The 24411-nt window shown below is 36.7% G+C and overlaps 1 long non-coding RNA gene across 1 annotated transcript in view; it reads left to right on the top strand.

Moving 5' to 3' along the window:
* The window catches only part of LOC121999870, a 41596-nt gene extending 17517 nt beyond the window's left edge, over positions 1 to 24079 (top strand). Inside the window, exons 2-5 of the long non-coding RNA XR_006116814.1 lie at positions 22659 to 22748; positions 23303 to 23380; positions 23661 to 23738; positions 23815 to 24079. This is a non-coding gene — a long non-coding RNA (uncharacterized LOC121999870). The remainder of the gene's footprint in view (positions 1 to 22658; positions 22749 to 23302; positions 23381 to 23660; positions 23739 to 23814) is intronic.
* Positions 24080 to 24411: the final 332 nt, after the last annotated feature.

Genomic DNA, 24411 nt, shown 5'->3' with positions numbered 1-24411 from the left:
TGCTCCTTTTGAGTACTTTGCCCTTGGAATTTGTGGGAGCTTCAAAACCTTCCATGAGAGCAAACCATTGCTCTATCTCCATCATAAGAAAATTTTCGATTCTTGATTTCCAAGAATCGAAGCTTGTAGATGAATATGGTGGAGCCACCCTTGTGTCAAATCCAAGTCCATCTTGGAATTGCATCTTGAAGTTGAGCTTGATAAAATCTTGAACTTGAAGAATTTGCTCCAACTTCTTCACCCCTCTAGCTTTTCTTGTTATGCTTGACCCTTCCGGCGATGATTCCAGTGAAGAGCGGCCTCGCTCTGATACCACTTGTTAGGACCAAAAGTAGCTAGGGGGGGTGAATAGCTCGTCGCGTTCGCTCGGTGCTTGGCGTTGCTCGGCGTTGCTTGTTTCTTCAAGAATATGCAGCGGAAAATACAGAAACAAATACAACCACGCTAACAATAGGATTTTACTTGGTATCCACCTCCAAAGGAGGTGACTAATCCAAGGATCCACACCACACACGCACCCTCCACTATGAAACACTCCTTTTCAGTAACTACCGAGGGCGGAGAAGCCCTACAAGACTCTCGGTACAAGAAGAAGGAAAGGGAAACAAAATACAAGCACAAAGCTTACAATGAATGCAGAAAACCCTAACCCTAGCTTCTCTTCTTGCCTTTGATCCGCCTCTTGACTCGGAGAGCTTCCAAGAACCTTTAAGAACTGGCGATTACGAGCTTTGAGAGTGCTGTGGAGGAGCTAGCGAAGATCTGAGATGAAACGGTGAAGAGATGCCGAAGGAAATGAACGCATGCGGCCTTTATCGACGCCAACGGTCGGATCCCGATCGATTCGAATGTTCCCAATCGATCGGGGAGGCTTTGGATCGATCCACGGATCGATCCAGCGCTTATCGCGCGAAGCAGCCGCGTCCCAATCGATCCACTGATTGATCCAGAGGCTCTCTGTTCGCTTAGGAGAAGCCTAGATCGATCCACTGATCGATCCAGCTCCTGGATCGATCCACTGATCGATCCAACACTTGGTTTTTGCCCAAAACCAAGTTCCAAGCCTCTCAAACCAACATCCGGTCAACCTTGACCTGTTGGTACATCATGCCTAGCATCTGGTCACTCCTTTGACCTGCTAGGACTTCCCACCAAGTGTCTGATCAATCCCTTTGACCCACTTAGACTTTTCTATTCATGCCAAGTATCTGGTCACTCCCTTGACCTACTTGGACTCCCTTGACCTACTTCGACTTTCATCAGATTTCCTCGTGCCAAGTATCCAGTCAATCCTTTGACCTACTTGGACTTCCCAACACCAGATGTCCGATCATCCTTGATCCATCTGGATTTTCCCTTGCCTGGCTTCACTCACCAGGACTTTCACCTAGCTTCACTCACTAGGATTTTCCATCTGCCTAGCTTCACTCACTAGGGCTTTCACCTGGCTTCACTCACCAGGACTTTCACCTAGCTTCACTCACTAGGACTTTCACCTGCCTAGCTTCACTCACTAGGGTTTTCCTTCTGCCTGGCTTCACTCACCAGGACTTCCCTGTCAAGTATCCGGTCAACCTTGACCTACTTGACTCTTCTTCAATCAATTTCTTATTGTCAAACATCTAAACTCAAACCAAGACTCAGCTTGGTCACCCAGGTTAACCTTGACCTGAGGGATGTTGCACCAACAATCACTAGACAGTATAGGCTTCCATTTATTGATTTGACTCCATGGGAGTCAAATAAGTGTAAGTGTAATAGTTCTAAAATTGAGTTGGTTTGTGATTCATTAGTTGGTTTGTGGGTGGATTTTGTTTGCTTACCTTGTTGACAAGCATTACATATGGTTGAATCTAAGTTAGGTAATTTTGGTAGTCCTTTAACTAATCCATTTAGTCTACTTATATTTTTGAAATTCGTGTGTGACATTCTTCTATGCCATAACCAGGTTTCTTCTTTTTGTGTTTAATAACACTTAATTGAAGAAGTGGTTAAGTTGATTGTATAGATGTTGTCTTTTCTAAACCCTTTCAGGCTTATGTTAGGGTTATATAGGTGTTTGATTAGACATTCTGTAGATAAGAACCTAACCTTATATCTAGTGTCACACAATTGACTGATACTTAGCAGATTATACTTGAAATTTTCAACGAGTAAGACATTTGTAATGATAAAGTCAAGTTGTGGTTCAATATTACCTATGTCAATTACCTTTAGTTTGCATTGTTTCCAAAGGCAACTGTTCCTAGACTTTTGTAAGTTACCTGAGTGAACTTGGTGTGATCTTCAGTCATATGTTTGGAGCAACTACTGTCCAAGATCCACTTAGTTCCCTACAATAAGTGGGAATTAAGGTTAGTGTAATTTTAGTCACTTAAGGTTATTTTCAGTTAATTCTTAAGCATTAGTTAATTTTTAAAGTTTATATAAAAAAATCCAAATAAATTTTTAGGTCAAAAAATGTAAGTTTAATTTAATTTTAATTTTAGTTTAATTTAATTTAATTTAATTTAAATTTTAGTTTAATTTAAATTTTAGTTTAATTTAATTTACTTTAATTTTAATTTAGTTTAATTCTAATTTTAATTTAATTTTAATTTTAATTTAATTTTAATTTAATTTAATTTAATTTATTTTAATTTTAATTTTAATTTTAATTTTAATTTAATTTAATTTTTAATTTAATTTTAAAATCCTTAGTCATCTCACCCGATCTAAATTGTCAATCAGGGAATCCTATAATTTTGTGAGATGAATTAGATTCAATTTTGGAGTTTGTTTTTAACTTGTGTTAGATTCAGGTTTTAACTTTGGGTTCAACAAATAAGCGTTCTCTGGATAAACTTCTGGGCTATGGTGAGTCACTCGGACATCATTAAAGTAACCATGCCTTCGAGGTTTTCCAAATAGTGTTATCCACTGGACTTAGTACAAAACCTTGGTCTAACTGGTTATGATTCATAAAGGGTAGCTTCGGTCAGTTTCACTTAGCCAAATGCACCAGGTCGAAGCCATATCTTCCTAGACATGTATAGACTAAGCTTCCCTAACGTACTATCATCCAAAACTTCACCAGTACCATTTTTCAAGTTAAACTTGAACCCTCTTTAACTAGTCCTAATTACCCTTTCGGGTAGATTGGTTGGGGTTACCCTGCCGGGTAGGTTAATTTTGGAGGTGCCAGCTATTCTGGAGCCTCCCCCTGAATTAATGGCCATTAATTTAATTTTTTGTTCTTTGGTTTATGTCTATTTCTTTTATAATTATAATTAACTAGGTGATAGTCTAATTTTTGGTGAGTTTTAGATTTTGAATTGTTTGTTTTAGGTTTGTATTTTGGTTTTTGATTTGGTTTATTTGAATTTATATAATATATTTTTTCTTTAAGTATGTAAAATTGGTTAAGTCCTACTTGCGTAGTGAGACATGCTTTCGGAACCCAAGCTTTACATGTTGGCTTGTGTTGGGTTATTAATGATTTAAAAGTTTTAGTTGAACTTGATTTGTAACCAAGTCCAGTTTTGTTGTAACTTGCTTTTTGATTGTTTAAAATTAAATCTAAGTTCTTGGATCTCGTTGTGAATTTTTCTAACATTTCTTTTAAATTATTAATTTCTATTTTTAGCGATAGATTCTCCTTCTCAAGTGTTAGATCTTGAGTTGGACTTGAGTTTTTGATTTGTTCCTTGAGGTCTTGATTTTCCTCGAGGAGTGATTTATTTCCATTTTCTATTTTTACTAATTTATTATTTAAGCAAGAAATAATTTTAAAAATTTTTTTGTTTAGATTTCGGTATACCTCTTCGGAACCTTCGGAAACGAGTACGGACTCATGGCTCGATTCGGGTTCAAACCCGTCTTCCGATTCATCCTCCGATTCTTCTTCGCGGGCCATCAGCATGAGGTAACTCTGGTTCTTTTGTTCTTCGGCTTCCGATTCATCCGAGGAAGTGTCATCCCACGTCGCTTTGAGTGCCTTCTTTTTTATCAGTTTCGGTTTGTCGTTCTTCAGTTTCGGGCACTCGTTCTTGTAGTGTCCCTTTTTGTTGCATCCGAAGCACGTCACGCTCCTTGATTTGAGGGAGTTGATTTTCTGAAGGTCTTTCTTGCTGAAGCTCCTCTTTCTCCTGGTGAACATTTTCCTTACCAAGTTCACCAAGTGCTCTTCATCTTCAGAGTCCTGGTTAGAATCTTCTTCAGGTTCAGGCTTGTTCTTCTTTTCTTTAGATGAACCTACAAACAAAGCAACTCCTTTCTCGGCCTCGAAGTTAGTTTGTTCGTGTAGTTCTAATTCACAAACCAACTAGTCTAATTTAAGTTTAGATAAATTTTTAGAGATTTTGTAGGCATCTACGATAGATGCCCACAAACTATTACGTGGAAATGTGTTTAATGCGTACCTTATTAAGTCCCGGTTCTCCATTTGATAGTCGATGACGTGGAGCCCGTTGAGGATGTCCTTGATCCTCGCGTGAAGCTGACTTGCAATTTCCCCTTCCTGCATTTTTATATTAAATATTTTATTTAATAATAAGTCTCGTTTTGTTACCTTAGCGTCGCTCGTTCCTTCGTGCAGCTCGATCAGTTTGCCCCATAGCTCTTTGGCGTTCTTATGTGGTCCGACCCGATTTAGTTCTTCTCTAGTCAACTCGCACTGTAGGGTGTTGATTGCCTTGTTCTCTGTTGATGCCTTCTTTTTTAGGTCTGATGTCCAATCTTCTGGATCTAGTAGATTCCCGAAACTGTCTACTAGTATTTTGTAGGGTCTGGTGACGCTCATCCACTGGTCGAAGTCTGTCTTGAGATACACTTCCATTCGTTTCTTCCAGTACGGGAAGTCATCCCCGTTGAAGAGGGGAGGACGCACTGTGCTGAATCCTTCAAGTTGAGACATTTTAATCCTGCACACAAGTAAACAAATAGACAAGAAAAAGTCCCAAGACTTGGTCTTGGATTAGCAGTGTGGGAAGAAAAAGATGATAGAAAGATCTAAATGGGTGTTGCACCAATTTAGATAACGAAAAAAAATATTTCCAAAAAGGTAAGATTACCGGTTTGGAATTATGCGAAAAAAAATAAAAACAAAAAAACTTAACAGAAAGTTCACCCCCTGTCTGATTGGTGGTTGCACCAAATCAGAGCGGTACTTGCTCTGATACCATTTGTTGGATCGTAAGCGTTCGATAGAGGGGGGGGGGGGTGAATATCGATTAAAACTTTCGTTCGAAAAGAGTTAAGCGCACAGTGGAAATAGAGGTAAGACAAAGTAAGAAAGCAAGGCAAGGCTAACACAGTTTGGTTTTACTTGGTTCGGAGCCTGTGTCGACTCCTACTCCAAGGCCCGCACTCGTCGAGTGCTTTCGTTGGGCAATCCACTAGCAGTTCGAATATTTGATTACAGAAAGTTAAGTACAGAAGTGCTAATGAAAATAAAACAAAGCTTATACCGACAAAGGAGGAAATTAAAAGAACAGGAGTGAGTTGTCGGAGCTTCGTTAGCGTCGCTGGAGCGTAGAGCAGCAGAGTAAGCAGTCTGAGAATTCTGAGTTGTGTTTTGTACTTTGCCTTTGACCCTCCTTATATAGGAGGCTCGGGGCGCCTGGATCCCTTCCGGGCGCCCTGGTGGGACGTGGCAGGTCCAACCAGCAAGCTCCACGTGGCGATGCGCGATCAGGATGAGTTTTGCCTCTCGGGCGCCCGGATCCCTTCCGGGCGCTCGGATCCCCTCCGGGCGCCCGGACCACCTTTCTCCAGAGACCAGCTTTCCTGCAAGACAAGGTTAGTCCGAGGTAAATTAATAATGTATATCCTGCAAAATAGATCGTTATCACAGTCTATAAGTTTGACATAAAAAGTATGACTTAGATTCCGTCTTTCCGAGACCAGAATCTAGTCACGATCTCGACTTAGATATCCGAAATAGATCTAAGTCGGATCGACGCCTAATGTCCCCTTTGTTAGGATGTATACTAAAAGCCTAGCTTTTGGTATAAACATTTATCTAGAAATAAGAATCACATTGGTCAAATGTCTACATTTATGATAAATGTAGTTGTTCAATTAATTTATATTGTAGATAACATGATGTGTGGTGTCACACACAGAAGATCATGTTATTAGTTCCTTATAAATTATAAACAGTAGCTCACGACCAAGATAGAAAGGAACAAACCATTGGAAGGTCGTAGTGTAATTAGGTATTAGTTTATCTTAACTATATAATTACACTAGTACACTTAAAGTGTATTGAGTAGGACCATTTGAGGTCGTTTCTTTTATACTGACTTTATAAAGAAACAAAGACCTCGGTTATTATGGAAGTGTGTGCTCTTAATCCTGATATAATAACAAGCATATATATTTGATATTTATTTCTTTAATTTATCAATGGGTGAGATTTAGTTCGATGAATCAATAAGCCTGGTAAGTTGGGAAATGGTATCACTTATAGTGTGTGTTGTTGATTATAGAAGGAAACTGTGTCCTAGAGATACTAGGTTGATAATGTCCTCAAGAGGAGCTCATAAGGATTGTCATGTTAAACCCTGCAGGTGGACTTAGTCCGACATGATAATAAGGTTGAGTGGTACTACTCTTGGACTAAGATATTAATTAAATGAGTTGTCAGTAACTCACTTAATTAGTGGACATTCGATATCTTAAACACAGGGAGACTAACACACTCATAATAAGAAGGAGCCCAAAAATGTAATTTGGGATTGGTGCGGTAGTTCAATAATAGTTCTCTAGTGGAATGAAATATTATTGATAAAATTAAGTTGTGTGTTCAGGGCGAACACGGGATGCTTAATTTTATCGGGAGACCAAAACCAATTCCTCCTCTCGGTCCCTATCGTAGCCTTTTATTTATAGAGGACTATACCCACCTATACCCACCTTCTATACCCACCTAAAGGGGGCCGGCCAAGCTAGCTTGGAAACAAGCTAGGGCCGGCCTAGGTATAAATTGGGGTGGTCGGCCCTAGCTTGAACCCAAGCTAGTGGGGGCCGGCCAAATTAAATTAAAAAGAATTTTAATTTTAATTTTTATTATGTGGAAGAAATAATTTATTAAAGAGAATTAAAATTAAAATATCTCTCTTGTAAAAGATCTACAAAAAATTAAAGAAAGAGATTAGATCTCTTTCCTTATTTGTAGATTGGTGAGATATTTTATTTTCTCTTTAAAATTATCCACATGTTGATAAAATTATAGAATTTCTTTTTATCAACCATGAAGAGATTTTAAAGAGAAATTTTAATTTTTTTAAATTTTCGGAAACAAATTAGGAAGTTTTAATTGTTGATTAAAACTTGTCTAATTTATCTCTATTAATGTGGTCGGCAATTAGAATTTAATTGGGGAAATTTTATTTTATTTTTCTCAATTAAATCATGTCAAGGAAATTAAGGAAATTTTATTGTAATTAAATTTCCTAATTTGCCTAGGCCAAGGTGTTGGTTGCTACTCGGAAAACCTAGAGGTTCCACTGTACAAAAATTTTGTACAAAGGTCTGAACCTTTTCCTAGCTACCATGTGTTCTTTTAAATTAAATTTTGGATCGCCTGCGGAACTTAACACGTTTGATCCAAAACTTAATCTATTCGTTCTTTTAGGTTTTGACTTGGGTCTCCTGCGGAACTTAACACGTTCGACCCAAATCACCTTAAGTTATTAATTCCATTAAATATTAATTTCCATAATTGGTTCCCAGTACTGACGTGGCGAGGCACATGGCCTTCTTGGATATGGGAGCAACCACCACCGACTAGACAAAACCTTTTATAGAAAGCTAATATTTAATTTCCTAAAATAACTTTAGGTTAACCAAAAAGAACAATCAAATCACAAGGAAAAATAAAACAAAAGAACACAACATCGAAAAACATATTCGAAATACTAGAACGTAAGCCTCTTGTATTTGGTATTATTTTCATAAATAACTAGTATGATGCGGAAAAGGAAAAACTACTAGTTATACCTTCTAGAAAGACCTCTTGATCTTCTATCATATTCCTCTTCTAACCTTGGACGTTGTGTGGGCAACGATCTTCCGAGATGAGAAACCACCAACCACCTTCTTCTCCTCCTAGCTAGGTTCGGCCACAAAGAAAGAAGCTTCACCAAGGAAGAAAATCAAAACACTAACCAAGCTCCAAGAGATGCTCGCTTCCTCTCCTTCTTCTTCTTCTTCTCCAAGTAGTATCCGGCCACCACAAGAGCTCCAAGGAAAGAGAGGGGTTCGGCCACCACAAGAGGAAGAGAGGGAAAGGATGGCCGGCCACACCAAGGAACAAGAGAGGGAGAGAAATTATAGAGGTTGTGTCTCATGAAGGCACCCTCACCCCTTCTTTTATATTTCTTGGCCTAGGCAAATTAGGAAATTTAATTACAATAAAATTTCCTTAATTTCCTTGACATGATTTAATTGAGAAAAATAAAATAAAATTTGCCCAATTAAATTCAAGTGGTCGGCCACATCATGAAGAACAAATTGGACAAGTTTCAATCAACAATTAAAACTTCCTAATTTGTTTCCGGAAATTTTAAAATTAAAATTTCTCTTCAAAAATCTCTTCATGGTTGATAAAAAGAAATTTTCATAATTTTAATTTTATAACATGTGAATAATTTTTAAAGAGAAAATAAAATATCTCACCAATTTACAAATAAGGAAAGAGATCTAATCTCTTTCTTTAATCTATTGTAGATCTTTTACAAGAGAGATATTTTAATTTTAATTCTCTTTAATAAATTATATCTTCCACATAATAAAAATTAAAATTAAATTTCTTTTTTAATTTAATTTGGCCGGCCCCCACTAGCTTGGGTTCAAGCTAGGGCCGGCCACCCAATCTTGTACCTAGGCCGACCCTAGCTTGGTTCCCAAGCTAGCTTGGCCGGCCCCCTATTGGTGGGTATAGAAGGTGGGTATAGGTGGGTATAGTACTCTATAAATAAGAGGCTACGATAGGGACCGAGAGGAGGAATTGGTTTTGGTCTCTCGATAAAATTAAGCATCCCGTGTTCGCCCCGAACACGCAACTTAATTTTATCAATAATAATTCATTCCACTAGAGAACTATTATTGAACTACCGCACCAATCCCAAATTACATTTTTGGGCTCCTTCTTATTATGAGTGTGTTAGTCTCCCTGTTTTTAAGATATCGAATGTGTAACGACCCGCCCCTTTGGCCTCTTGGGCGACCCTTGTGGCTGCCCAACTGACGGCCCTTATGTCGTCGGCCCATTTGGCGACCTCTCATGTCGTCGACCGACGACCCTTTGACCGTGTCGTTACTCACTAGGACTTTCCACCCCTGGCAGTGGATTTTTGCCTCCCCTAGGATTCGAACTCTAAACCTCCAGGCTTAAGTATTAGAGTTTATGAATCCTGGTAACCAAGTGAGATCATCTCACTTGGTTACCAGGATTCATAAACTCTAATACTTAAGCCTAGAGGTTTAGAGTTATTGTAACGACCCGACCCTTTTAGCCTCTTGGGCGGCCCTTGTGGCAGCCCAACTGGCGGCCCTTATGTCGTCGACCGACGACCCTTTGGCCGTGCCGTTACTCACTAGGACTTTCCACCCTTGGCCAGTGGATTATTGCCTCTCCCAGGATTCGAACTCTAGACACACTATAAGTGATACCATTTCCCAACTTAAATCATCTCACTTGGTTACCAGGATTCATAAACTCTAGTACTTAAGCTTGGAGGTCTAGAGTTCGAATCCTGGGAGAGGCAAAAATCCACTGGCCAAGGGTGGAAAGTCCTAGTGAGTAACGGCACGGCCAAAGGGTCGTCGGTCGACGACATGAGAGGTCGCCAAATGGGCCGACGACATAAGGGCCGCTAGTTGGGCTGCCACAAGGGCCGCCCAAGAGGCCAAAAGGGTCGGGTCGTTACAATAAAAACTTTCCACCCCTGGCAGTGGATTTTTTGCCTCCCCCAGGATTCGAACTCTAAACCTCCAGGCTTAAGTATTAGAGTTTATGAATCCTGGTAACCAAGTGAGATCATCTCACTTGGTTACCAGGATTCATAAACTCTAATACTTAAGCCTGGAGGTTTAGAGTTCGAATCCTGGGGGAGGCAAAAATCCACTGCCAGGGGTGGAAAGTCCTAGTGACGACATGAGAGGTCGCCAAATGGGCCGACGACATAAGGGCCGACGGTCGACGACCCGAGGGTCGCCAAATGGGCCTCCAAATGGGCCAAGAGGGCCGGGTCGTTACAGAATGTCCACTAATTAAGTGAGTTACTGACAACTCATTTAATTAATATCTTAGTCCAAGAGTAGTACCACTCAACCTTATCGTCATGTCGGACTAAGTCCACCTGCAGGGTTTAACATGACAATCCTTATGAGTTCCTCTTGGGGACATTATCAACCTAGTATCTCTAGGACACAGTTTCCTTCTATAATCAACAACACACACTATAAGTGATACCATTTCCCAACTTATCGGGCTTATTGATTCATCGAACTAAATCTCACCCATTGATAAATTAAAGAAATAAATATCAAATATATGTGCTTGTTATTATATCAGGATTAAGAGCACACACTTCCATAATAACCGAGGTCTTTGTTTCTTTATAAAATCAGCATAAAAGAAACGACCTCAAATGATCCTACTCAATACACTCTAAGTGTACTAGTGTAATTATACAGTCAAGATAAACTGATACCTAATTACACTACGACCTTCTAATGGTTTGTTCCTTTCCATTTTGGTCGTGAGCTACTGTTTATAATTTATAAGGTACTGATAACATCATATTCTGCATGTGACACCACATACTATGTTATCTACAGTATAAATTAATTGAACAACTACAACTAAATGTAGACAATTTGACCAAATGTGATTCTTTATTCATAATGAATGTTTACAAAGCTTAGACTTTCAATATACACTCCAACAATCTCCCACTTATACTAAAAGACTAAGCTGCCATATCTGCTGTCATACATCTGATTCCTAACCCTTCAACATGCCCATCAAAAGCTCTTGCCTTAAGGACCTTAGTGAAAGGATCTATAGGTCATCACCTGATGTAATCTAGGCAGCAACAACTTCTCCTCGTTTATACGATTTCTCGTATTGGGTGGTACTTGCGCTCTATTGTGTTTACTTGCCTTATAGACTTATGGTTTCTTCGAGTTTGCTACTGCACTAACATTATTACAATAAATTGTAACAATCTTTGGACAAACCAGAAATCATATCTAAGTCTATCTTGGGGTTATTGAGTCATTCAGCTTTTATGGCTACCTCAGAGGCTTGCCATATACTAAGCTTCTATGGTGGAGTCCAGAAAAACACCTATGCTTATCACTCTTCCATAGTTATGACTTTACCTCCTAAAGTAAACACAAAACCCCGAGGTTGACTTATTATTATCCCTATCCGATTGGAAGCCAAAATCTATGCAACCCACTAGGACCAAATTAACTGCCTTGTAAGCTAGCATATAATCTTTAGCGCCTCTAAGGTACTTCAATATATGCTTTACTGCAGTCCACTGTCCTTGTCCAGGGTTACTTTGATATCTGCTAACTATGCCCTTGGCAAAACAGATTTCTGATCTCGTGCATAGCATATATTAGGCTTCCGATAGCCGAAGCATAAAGAACTGCCTTTATTTCCTTTATCTCCTTTGATGTCTACAGAGACATATCTTTAGATAAAGTTACTCCATCATAAAAAAGTAAGAAACCTTTCTTGGAGTTTTGCATGCTTAAAACGAGCAAGGATTTTTCCAATGTATGAAGCTTGGAATAAGTAAAATATTCTTTTCTTGCGATCCCTTATTACTTTGATCTCAAGAATATATACATTCTCCCAAGTCCTTTATATCGAATTGTTTGGACAACCATACCCTTACTTCTGACAACAGTTTGATATTGTTTCCAACTACCAAAAATGTTATCTACGTATAGTACAAGAAATACCACCACGCTTCCATCACACCTTTTGTATACACAAGACTTATCCAGTTACTAAATGAATCCATAGGTCTGGATTACTTTGATTAACTGGATGTTCCAAGACCTTGAAGCTTTGTATCAGTCCATAGACTGATTGAGCTTGCACACAAGATGCTCTTAGCCCTTTGCAATGAACCCTTATGGTTGCTTTATATGGATGCTTTCTTCAAGACTTCCATTAAGGAATGCTGTCTTGACATCCACTTACCAAATAGATAAAAGAATCTGGATAGACTTAAGCATGACTACCAGTGAAAAAGTTTCCTTTTTCATCTAGCCTTGCTTTGAAAGTTTCTACCTTCCTGTCTATCCCTCTTTTCCTATTATAGACCTTTTAATACCCAAAGGCTTTTACACCATTTGGTGGTTCTACAAGCTTCCAGATTTTATTAGAATACATATATTCTAATTCTGTTATTCATTACTCTTTGCCAAGATATTGCATCTTTATCTTGGAGTGCTTCGTCATATGTCCGGAGATCAGGTTCATGTCCTCCAGGGATCGAGTCCAAAAACTCTCCCAAAACATGAATCTTTTTAGGTTACCTAACAACCCTCCCACTACGACAAGGCACTTTCTGCAATTGTGTATCATTTGTGATACGTGTTGCAGTTTCCTTGTGGTATCTCATCTTGTACAATTGGTACTAGATTAGACATGTCTTTTATTATTTCCTTAAGAACAAGTTTTCTTATGGGCACATGGTTTATTACATAGTCCTTTTTCTAAAATTGGTCATTGATGCTAACAATGACCTTCTGATTTTTAAGACTATAAACCTACTTTCATTTCTCTAGGATAACCCACAAGCAAGTGAATTCCTGTCCAACTTATCATTGTCTCTCTTCAGCATATGTGCTGGACTACCCGATCCAAATATGCTTCAAAATAAGCTTACGCCTATTCAGCAATTCTATATGAATAGAGAGTTCTGACTTTGGAAGGTACTATGTTCACTTCCGTTTCCAGAGTATATCCTTAAAATGAATTTGGTAAAATAACTCATCATCAATCTACTTATTTCCATAAGAATCCTATACCTTCTTTCTACTACACCAGAGGTGTACCAGGTGCAGTTAGTTTGGATTGAATCCCTACTTCTGATAAGTGACTCCTAAATTCTCCCAAGAGGTACTTGCCACTATGATTTCACCATAGTGTCTTTTTACTTTGTCGTTTCTCCACATTAGCCTAGTACTCTTTGAACTAATCAAAGTACTTAGTCTTGCGGTACATTAAGTAAATTTATTTGTATCTTGAATAGTTGTCTATAAAATAGACGAAATATTCAATACTACCTCTTGTCTGGATAGTCATAGGATCACACAAATCAGAATGAACCAATTTCAACATATCTTTGACTCCATACCCCTTAGACTTGAAAGCTTCTTGGTTATTTTTCCTTTCAAGTAAGACTCGCAGGTTGGAAAGATTTCCACTACTAATGAACCCAAAAGTTCATCAGCTACCAATGAATCATACTCAAGTTAATATAACCTAGCCTTAGATGCCAAAGATATAATTGGTTCATTTCCGAAGGTTACTTTCTCTTAAAGTTAGAAGTTGTGTTACTAATTTCCATTTGTTGCATCGTGAGAGTTATTGGATTTATAAATTGCCAACCAACGTACCAGAACAGATAACTTCCCTCTTTTTCTTAATAACAACTTTGTTATTAAAAGAGGTAGAATATCAAGTTCTTTTAGAAACTGAAAACTAGTTCTTTCTAAACTTGGTGCGTAAAGACAATTACTCAAAAATCCATGTTTTATTCTTATCAAAAGATAAACATCTCCCACTGCAACAGCTACCATTTTTACAGTAGTGCCCATGTGGACGGTGTTTTAATTTTCATTTAGTTGTCGGGTTTCCTGGAACCCTGCAATGAATTGCGGACATGATTAATGGCATCTGTATCTACACTCCAGGTTCTGGTAGATAACACCACTAAACATGTTTCAACTAATGAATTAAATACACCTATATTGTTCTTAGTTCTAAGAAGACAGTCTACCTTAATGTCCAAGTCCTATTTCCAATCATTACAATTGGGATTACTAAGTCTTTCTTAAAGTATGACTACTAGGGGATTGACAAACATTTTAAATCCTAAGAATCACAAAAATACTTGGTCAAGATCAACTCCTTAAAAATTCCCATGAATTTTGTATGCCACGATAGTGTAGACGTATACAAAATCAAAGAGGAGATTTTATTCATTAATTTTATTATCTCGTCAACTTTACTTTATGACGAATAAAATTAATAGTTGATCTGTCTTTGATCAAATATTTGGTCAAAAACTTTTGAATTTAAAAAATATTGATTCCTCAAACAATATTATTTAAATTCACCAACACCTCAAACACCGTGAATTTTGCATGCCACGTTAGTGTGGACGTATACAAATTCAACATTTGTAAAAGGAGGGTTTTAACCCATTAATTTTATTATCTTGTCAACCTAACTTTTTGACAAATAAAATTAATAGTTGGTATCATTTGGTCACACAAATAATAGCAGTGACTCCGATGGGGAGGATACTATTAGATGTGTCTAAGTGTATACCATTACTTGACACTAAGTCCATTAATAAGATTATGCCCCTTCAATTGGGGAAGATCACACGCTCTTAATTAACTTCCTATAGTCATCCAAAAATGGAAGTCTGTTCTAGTGATCCACAAACAAGCTCATCCGTTATGGAGGAAGGCACTCAGAGCCAACGCGCAAGCTTGTTTGCATCACTTACAAACCAGTAATGGAGACCATGAGATTTACTTAAAAATCTCTCTCCCACTTAGTTATTTATAAATGAGGAATTTTAACTATGCTAGCCTACTAAATATGTAAACTAACATGCACACAATATAAAAGCAATAAATAGAAAATCTAATTTTCAACTATTATGGCTTTTATCTCTTGTTGTCCTCCGTGTGTTGTCATCCCAAGCTGCTGCCATATTTGGCCACTGCCACCGTGTCTAGCTGTCACATCCATCTTGCTCCTAGTTCCGCTGCGCCTCTGGTCCTTAGAAGGTACCACGCTTTGCAAGATTTGATCCGCGACATAAATAAAATTTTACATTTTGATCCTATATTCCTCGAAGGAATGTACATGTAAACTAGATCGAACATAAAATAAAATTTACATCCATCAATCCTATATTCCATAAAATGAATGTACATGTTACTAGATCAAAAAATAAAATCCTAATAAAACTAAATACAGCTCCTGCTGTATTTTATAATACAATCATGCACACACAATAAAATGCCCTTGACATGTCCAAGGGTCCAATCACACACATAATAACTATAAGCCATAATAGTTGGATCCTGCATCCACAAAGTTAGCACATCCTACTATTATCCTGCCTAAATTATGTATGACATGTGCATAATTAAACTAATACCAAATACACAGAGGCAAAACCCTAGCTCTGATACCAATTGTTAGTTGATACTCGGAAAACCTAGAGGTTCCACTGTACAAAAATTTTGTACAAAGGTCTGAACCTTTTCCTAGCTACCATGTGTTCTTTTAAATTAAATTTTGGATCGCCTGCGGAACTTAACACGTTTGATCCAAAACTTAATCTATTCGTTCTTTTAGGTTTTAACTTGGGTCTCCTGCGGAACTTAACACATTCGACCCAAATCACCTTAAGTTATTAATTCCATTAAATATTAATTTCCATAATTGGTTCCCAGTACTGACGTGGCGAGGCACATGGTCTTCTTGGATATGGGAGCAACCACCACCGACTAGACAAAACCTTTTATAGAAAGCTAATATTTAATTTCCTAAAATAACTTTAGGTTAACCGAAAAGAACAATCAAATCACAAGGAAAAATAAAACAAAAGAACACAACATCGAAAAACATATTCGAAATACTAGAACGTAAGCCTCTTGTATTTGGTATTATTTTTATAAATAACTAGTATGATGCGGAAAAGGAAAAACTACTAGTTATACCTTCTAGAAAGACCTCTTGATCTTCTATCATATTCCTCTTCTAACCTTGGACGTTGTGTGGGCAACGATCTTCCAAGATGAGAAACCACCAACCACCTTCTTCTCCTCCTAGCTAGGTTCGGCCACAAAGAAAGAAGCTTCACCAAGGAAGAAAATCAAAACACTAACCAAGCTCCAAGAGATGCTCGCTTCCTCTCCTTCTTCTTCTTCTTCTCCAAGTAGTACCCGGCCACCACAAGAGCTCCAAGGAAAGAGAGGGGTTCGGCCACCACAAGAGGAAGAGAGGGAAAGGATGGCTGGCCACACCAAGGAACAAGAGAGGGAGAGAAATTATAGAGGTTGTGTCTCATGAAGGCACCCTCACCCCTTCTTTTATATTTCTTGGCCTAGGCAAATTAGGAAATTTAATTACAATAAAATTTCCTTAATTTCCTTGACATGATTTAATTGAGAAAAATAAAATAAAATTTGCCCAATTAAATTCAAGTGGTCGGCCACATCATGAAGAACAAATTGGACAAGTTTCAATCAACAATTAAAACTTCCTAATTTGTTTCCGGAAATTTTAAAATTAAAATTTCTCTTCAAAAATCTCTTCATGGTTGATAAAAAGAAATTTCCATAATTTTAATTTTACAACATGTGAATAATTTTTAAAGAGAAAATAAAATATCTCACCAATCTACAAATAAGGAAAGAGATCTAATCTCTTTCTTTAATCTATTGTAGATCTTTTACAAGAGAGATATTTTAATTTTAATTCTCTTTAATAAATTATATCTTCCACATAATAAAAATTAAAATTAAATTTCTTTTTAATTTAATTTCGGCCCCACTAGCTTGGGTTCAAGCTAGGGCCAGCCACCCAATCTTATACCTAGGCCGGCCCTAGCTTGGTTCCCAAGCTAGCTTGGTCCCCCCATTGGTGGGTATAGAAGGTGGGTATAGTTGGGTATAGTACTCTATAAATAAGAGGCTACGATAGGGACCGAGAGGAGGAATTGGTTTTGGTCTCCCGATAAAATTAAGCATCCCGTGTTCGCCCCGAACACACAACTTAATTTTATCAATAATAATTCATTCCACTAGAGAACTATTATTGAACTACTGCACCAATCCCAAATTACATTTTTGGTCTCCTTCTTATTATGAGTGTGTTAGTCTCCCTGTGTTTAAGATATCGAATGTCCACTAATTAAGTGAGTTACTGACAACTCATTTAATTAATATCTTAGTCCAAGAGTAGTACCACTCAACCTTATCGTCATGTCGGACTAAGTCCACCTGCAGGGTTTAACATGACAATCCTTATGAGTTCCTCTTGGGGACATTATCAACCTAGTATCTCTAGGACACAGTTTCCTTCTATAATCAACAACACACACTATAAGTGATACCATTTCCCTACTTATCGGGCTTATTGATTCATCGAACTAAATCTCACCCATTGATAAATTAAAGAAATAAATATCAAATATATGTGCTTGTTATTATATCAGGATTAAGAGCACACACTTCCATAATAACCGAGGTCTTTGTTTCTTTATAAAATCAGCATAAAAGAAACGACCTCAAATGGTCCTACTCAATACACTCTAAGTGTACTAGTGTAATTATACAGTCAAGATAAACTGATACCTAATTACACTACGACCTTCTAATGGTTTGTTCCTTTCCATTTTGGTCGTGAGCTACTGTTTATAATTTATAAGGTACTGATAACATCATCTTCTGCATGTGACACCACATACTATGTTATCTACAGTATAAATTAATTGAACAACTACAACTAAATGTAGACAATTTGACCAAATGTGATTCTTTATTCATAATGAATGTTTACAAAGCTTAGGCTTTCAGTATACACTCTAACACAAGGAATATAAAAGAAGGGGTGGGGTGCCTTCATGAGACATAACTTCTATTATTTTTCTCCCTCTTTTTTCCTTGGTATGGTGGCCGACCCTTCCCTTTCTCTCCTCTCCTCTTGATGGCCGAAACCTATCTTCTTGGTGGAGCTTTTGTTGGTGGCTGGATCAAGGAAGGAGAAGAAGGAGAGAAAGCAAGTCTCGTCTCTAGCATCCCTTGGAGCTTTGGTGGTGGCCGAAATTCTTCATGCTTGAAGAAAGTTATTTTGGCCGGCCATCTTCTTCTTTTCTTCCTCTTTGTGGTGGCCGAAACTTATCTCTTGCTTGGAGCTCTTGTGGTGGTCGGACACTACTTGGAGAAGAAGAAGAAGAAGGAGAGAAAGCTAGCATCTCTTGGAGCTTGGTTGGTGTTTTGATTTTCTTCCTTGGTGAAGCTTCCTTGTTGTGGCCGAACCTAGCTAGGAGGAGAAGAAGGTGGTTGGTGGTTTCTCATCTTGGTAGATCGTTGCCCACACAATGTCCGAGGTTAGAAGAGGAATACGGTAGAAGATCAAGAGGTCTTTCTAGAAGGTATAACTAGTAGTTTTTCCTTTTCCGCATCATACTAGTTATTTATGGAAATAATACCAAATACAAGAGGCTTACGATTCTAGTATTTCGAATATGTTTTTCGTTGTTGTGTTCTTTTGTTTTTTTCCTTGTGATTTGATTATTCTTTTCGGTTAACCTAAAGTTATTTTAGGAAATTAAATATTAGCTTTCTATAAAAGGTTTTGTCTAGTCGGTGGTGGTTGCTCCCATATCCAAGAAGGCCATGTGCCTAGCCACGTCAGTACTGGGAACCAATTATGGAAATTAATATTTAATGGAATTAATAACTTAAGGTGATTTGGGTCAAACGTGTTAAGCTCCGCAGGAGATCCAAGTCAAAACCTAAAAGAACAAATAGATTATGTTTTGGATCAAACGTGTTAAGTTCCGCAGGCGATCCAAAATTTAATTTAAAAGAACACATGGTAGCTAGGAAAAGGTTCAGACCTTTGTACAAAATTTTTGTACAGTGGAACCTCTAGGTTTTCCGAGTAGTAACTAACACCCTTCTTGGGAACGCGTCCTCACAGTCACTCCCCTCCAGTGACTTACCTTACTTACCTTCCAGACGTCCGGCTATCCGGTCAGCCCGTCGACCTAGCTGGACTTCTTGCCAGACATCCGGTCAGCCCGTCGACCTGTCTAGACTTTGTGCCAGACATCCAGTCAGCCCGTCGACCTGTCTGGACTTCGTCTGCACACTCGGTCAGAGTGTTAGATCACGACAAACCTAACTTAACCTGATTTGTCATTCATCAAAACTTGAGTTAGACCGTTAGTGCTAACCGCACCAACATCATCCAATGAATACGTGTTCTTTTTAGATGCCAGAACAATCATTAAATTTCTATAACAAGTAAGAATAGTTAAGTCCAATTAATTTATTTCGATCTAGTATCACATAAGTGGATTTCGAGATACCATATTGTAAATATACTAAAATAAAAACAAATAAATAATATTACTGAATATTTTAAATAATTCATAAGATAAAATATGTGAGCTTTTATGTTTTGAATTACCTTTCACTAATTATGACATTTTCCATCGCCCTTTAATAGAAACAGGAAATCATAATTCCTTAGTGAGTACATAGAGCTAAATTAGCCAACTGTGATCCTTAAATGATATCAGCCTATCATAATTCCCCAAAAGGTAGAACTCAATTATATCATATGCAACCTCTATGTAATTCGCGCCATGTTTGATAAGGGTCCAACAATATGACACTGATTATCTTTATATGTTAAGTTAACCCATCAATATTGAATTGTAATAAATGGTAGTCACACGTTCCCCAATGATATGAGCCGAAGGCATGAGAGTTTCATCCAATCCACATCACTTATGCCAATGGAAGACACAACTTTTCGACATCCAAGCTCCCCAATGATATGAGCCAGACACTGACTGTGGTAGTGTTCATCATGTAACCATGTTGACGGAAGGCGGTGAAAATATATTATTTTATTTTTCTCTTTATGGTTTGATCTAAATTTTGAATCATATTCTAAATAAGATATTTTAATTTAAATATTTATCTCATTACTTCGAAGATATAACATGTTTTACATATGTTTGTCAAATTCTAGTAACTATACTATAAAATTTTATACACACACACAATTTAATATCCTGCACACTCTTATATGAGTGACAGTGGATGACAACTGATGTGGCAATCTAATGCATCCAAAAATAAATTTTTTTAATCTCTCTCTTATCTGTATACAACTCGCTTCTCTTCTTGCACGCAAAGTGGTGTTGACTCTTCTCTCTCCTACATGGAAGGTGGTGTTGGTTTGTTAAAACTAGCACCACTTGGTGTTATTTTAAAAATTAACGCCAAGGTGGTGTTGGTTTGAAAAAAACAGTAACACGTTTTGAGAAAAAACAATACGTGCTATTTTTAAAAAACTACATTTTGAAAAAAAAAATAGCATCAACGTGATGTTGGTTTGAAAAAAAATTGCATCATATTTTGAAAAAAAAAAAACAACACCATGTTGGTGTTGTTTAAAAAAAAAATCAACATAGTGTTGGTTTGAAAAAAAACAACACCATGTGGGTACTGTTTTGGTTTGAAAAAAATAGTACCATATTTTGAAAAAAAAATCAGCACCACATTTTGAAAAAAAAAAATAGCACAATGATGGTGTTGTTTAGAAAAAAATAACAATGAAACCCGCACTAATGTGGTGCTGGTTTGTTGAAATCAGCACCACTTTGCATGCAGGAGAGATAAGAGAGTTGCATGCAGATGAGAGAATGATTAAAAGAACTCACTTTTGGCTTCGTCAGATTGTCATATAAGATGTCACCCACCGTCCCTCATATAAAAGTATGCATGATATCAAAATTGTATATATATATATATATATATATATATATATATATCATAATCACATATTCATAATTTAAGGATAAATAATCAGTGAGAGTCATTGGATCATCCTTTTTGTAATATAGGCATAATATAAACTATTTTATATTAATTAATTAATTGATCAATTTACATTTCTTGTCAATTCTTTTAATTAGTCCACGAGGCAGAGTTGAGTTGGCTATTGCAAGCCAGAACTTGCTACAATGAGCAGAGGTCGATTCTTGACAAAGTCGAATGAATAATCCTCCCCATAGTGCACAACTATAATTTCTCAATTTATCTCCATATAAATAGTCATGAGACAAATCGTGTGGAGTCGTTGGGGTGGCGAATTCTACTTTTTTTTTGCTACAACAATTGTTAATTCTTTTAATTGATTGCAAGATTATCAGATAAATTGCCAAATCAATTTATCTATAGTTAATTTTGGTAAGACAATTAGTATAGGTAAAATCATATTTCATCATAAATAATTAAAAATATTATCTTAATTATTCATTTTGTAAGAAAAATAATTTTATCAAATCCATTCTAATTTTCTTACATGGTAAAAACTAATTAAAAACATATATAATCTTGTTTCAAAATCCATACGACAAACAATTAAACTAACTTTGATACAACTATTGGTGCGAGTTTAGAATTCATATATCATGTTTCTACACCCCTTTGTGTAGTAAAAAATTATAATATATTTTATGATTTAACAATTAAACCAAAGGAGTATTCGTATGAATTTTTGAAACAAACATAAGCATAATCTTTAATCAAGGTATGCATTACAATCTAACCATTCAAGTAAGCACTACAAGAAATTTTAGATTTAACCACACCTAATAGACAACGATTTTTTAAGAAACTGTTGTCTTTTTACCATTTAACAACGATTTTATTAAAAACTGTTGTTGTTCATCATATTTCTTTTTAAATGACAACGGTTTTTTAAAAAACTGTTGTCTAATGTAGGTCAAAGACAATAGTTTTATTAAAATTATTGTCTTTTAGCATTGCTTATACAATAATTTTATTAAACTGTTGTCTATCAAATATTGTTGAATCCTAAAAACATGATAATAAACCATGATTTTTTTAAACTTCATGAAAAAAAACTCAAAACCTAAAAATTATACTCAGCGGCTTGCCACTTCTCCGTAACTCTTCCACAAACAAAAACCTTCGCGATTCCTCCTTCGTTACTCCTCCAAGCACCGCTCATTCGCGACTCGTCCTAGCATCGCGACTCCTCCTCTCCTCTTCACGACTCCTCCAAGCATCGTGACTCCGCCTCTCCTCTGCGAAGCACCGCTCCTCCACCAAAACTTCTCCTTTACGACTCCTCCACCAAAACGCCTCCTCTGCCAAAACCTAGCTGCCTGCACTTCTCCGTGCCTCCTCTGCCAAAACACTCCTTTGTGCCTCCTCGACACCTCCTCCACCACTTCTTTGCGCTGGCTGTTCTTGGGATTGAGGAGAACTTGGGATCTTTGGGGCCGTTCTTCTTCATCATCTTCCTCGGGTTCTCTTGGTGGGCTAATTTTGTGGAGAAGGTAATAATCTATGCTAACAACCTTATCAATATGAATACATAATAGATAAATAAAGAATATTATAGTTACAGAAATCCAGACATACTAGGTTATCTCCTGTGTGGAAAAATCAAGTCATTTAATTAGAACTTTCAACTTCTTGGATTAGGTTTTGCTAGTAACTATCTAATTATATATTATTATATTTTTGTCTTATTTCATATGCACATTTCAGTGTATGCTTTCTTCTTGGTATCTGTACTAAGAACTCAATATTAAGAGTTAATTAATATGCTATTGCAGGGGTAAAGTTGCTGAAGGTATAGATTTTGGTCGACACTATGGAAGACTTGTTATCATGTTTGAGGTTCCTTTCCAATATACACAGAGCAGGTAATCTTAAGGTTAATTGTCATGTCATCACTAAATATGGATCCTTCCCATCTAGCTTCTCTAGTTTGATTGATTGGAATGAGAAAATTCTGAAACACCTTTGCTCAATCATCACTTTGGATGTTGTATGAATTAAGGTTATGAATTAAGGAGTGATAGTTTTCATTGGCAATATTTCTAATTTGACACTTTGTTCCTTACCGAGGCCATTCCTATTCTTATTTTCCTTGCATAGTTTGTTTGTTACCTTAAAGCTATCTCTACTTGAGAAGATGGGAGCTTAAATAGAAGCAAGAGAGGAGTGATAGTAATCATTTCCCTTGTCTACTTAGGTGGTAGGGCAAAAAGGGTAAAGAAGGGAACAACTTGGCTCTTTTTTCCTCACCTTTGATTCCTTCCAAAATGGTTGTAACAGGAGGAAATAGTGAAAAACAGTTGGAAACAGTAGTTTAACCTTGCAACGCTTGTGGTTCTATTTGTTTTTATTTTTATTTTCAATTACCATTTTTTAATGTCGTTGAGGAATTCAAATAACTTCCTATTGTTTTTTCCAGAATTTTGCTTGCTAGGTTACTGTATTTGCGTGAGACATTCCAGATAAAAGAGGGTGCTTTCTTACTTTGGATGCTTTGGTATGTTCAATTTGGCCCTTTTATTCAGGTCTTATACAATTAGCTATTGCATAAGTCATGATCGTGTGGTATGTTTAGTTTGACTGTTGTGGTATTGCATCTTCTTTGACTGCTATGGTATTTCTCTGCTGTTGTTTGACTATTGTGGTATTGCATCTTTTTTTCAATAGCACTCTGTTCATATACTACTATACTACTCATTTAGATAGGAATAGATGACCAACTTCACATATCCATTACTGGAATTTTGATATGCTTTTTCATTTTTTTTTATCAACAGATTAAATCTGGACTCTATGACATCCTTTGGAAAGCTTAAAATTAGGTTCAATAGTGATAATAATGGGAAGTAATCAAGGTATGTGTACTTCTATTTCAATCAAATATTTTAATGTGTATATTAGTCATTAACAATTTGATATTTTTTAACGTAGGCTCCTAAGAAGTCAGATATGAAACAATGCGATTATTACGTGATGACATTTATGAGACAAATTATCGAAAAAGTTGCACCAATTAAGGGGGATGCACTGCGATCGATAGTAATATTATCTTTATTATCTAAAATAATTATAAGTTGTTTAGTTGTCATTTTTTTCGATTAAATATTTTGTATTCTTTAAGATTATATAATTTATGTGTGTTCACAGTTTAAAAAAGTAGAGTACTCTCAAGAAGAAATTAATGAAGTGTGCTTTGAGGTAGCCGAATGCATACAAGATCATATTTATGAATAGATATGTACATGAATTCATTTTATTGCATTTGAAATGAACTACATATATTCTTCTAATTTCAGCTTAGTAAATTTCAATATTTTTATTAGTTAATTATAATGATACAAGTGCGAGCCTTACACTTACATCCACATCTTTGTTGGCTAGTTATATTCAAATTCCAATAATATATTTGAAGTAGATTACTTTTGACCTTTGATGTTTTTTTTTGGCTATGTTAGATTGATATTGAATCTGCTACTTTTAGTTGGCTTGCTTGTGCTACAATAATATATCCACGATGTTTGAAGGATG

The sequence above is a fragment of the Zingiber officinale genome, chromosome 7A (genome assembly GCF_018446385.1).
Source record: "Zingiber officinale cultivar Zhangliang chromosome 7A, Zo_v1.1, whole genome shotgun sequence".
Lineage (NCBI taxonomy): Eukaryota > Viridiplantae > Streptophyta > Magnoliopsida > Zingiberales > Zingiberaceae > Zingiber > Zingiber officinale.
This window is presented reverse-complemented; position numbering and strand designations above follow the sequence as displayed.